Genomic DNA, 801 nt, shown 5'->3' on the forward strand with positions numbered 1-801 from the left:
AGAGAGAGAGAGAGAGAGATGAAGCAGTAGAGACGGTAAGAGGCTGTCAGCACTACAGTGAAAGAGAGCGAAAACAGACATTTTTAGTGGAGGTGAGAAGAAGAAAAAAAACAAAAAAAACAAGGACCAATTTATTTTCCAAACTGTGAAAGCTAAAATGAAGACAATATCGGGCTAACACCTACAAATATGAGGAAAAGTTTAAGAAAACTCACAGATTTAACTTAAATCCAGCATATAAAAGAACACTTTTATTTCCACTCAACTCAAGTCTACGTGTTCGCTTCTCTCCCCTTGACTGCCCATGCCTCCCCCATTATTTCTTCACTCTCCCTCACTCGGTGTCTCTTCCTGTCTCCACTTTGAAGAGCAGCGCTGTGTTTGTTTGAGAGGCTCTTGCATCACACCTGTTTGTTTAAGCTGCAAATGACGCTAGAGACAAAGCGTGCCTGTCTCTGTAGACTGCCCAGATATAGCCTGTGGTTGCCAACAACACAGGACTCCCTCTACCTCTCGCCCTTTTCTTCATTTTCACTCACCCTCCTCTGTCGCCGTCTCTCTCGCTCTCTAACAGGGGAAATGCACAACACTGAGCCTCACTAATAATTCGTACAAGCACAGCAGAGCACTAAATACTCCCAGAGCACCTCAGCTTAGTCCCATGGATAATATGAGGTAAAAACACTAAGTGCAGATGCACTCTGGTTTGCTTAACTTATCAACGACTTATCACCCCAATAATACCGGCAGCCTATCATGAGCAATAGCAGACCGGTAAAAAAATCAAGGCAATCACTTCTA

The sequence above is a fragment of the Morone saxatilis genome, unplaced genomic scaffold (genome assembly GCF_004916995.1).
Source record: "Morone saxatilis isolate NCDOM2014 unplaced genomic scaffold, NCSU_SB_2.0 Contig1, whole genome shotgun sequence".
Taxonomy (NCBI): Eukaryota; Metazoa; Chordata; class Actinopteri; family Moronidae; genus Morone; species Morone saxatilis.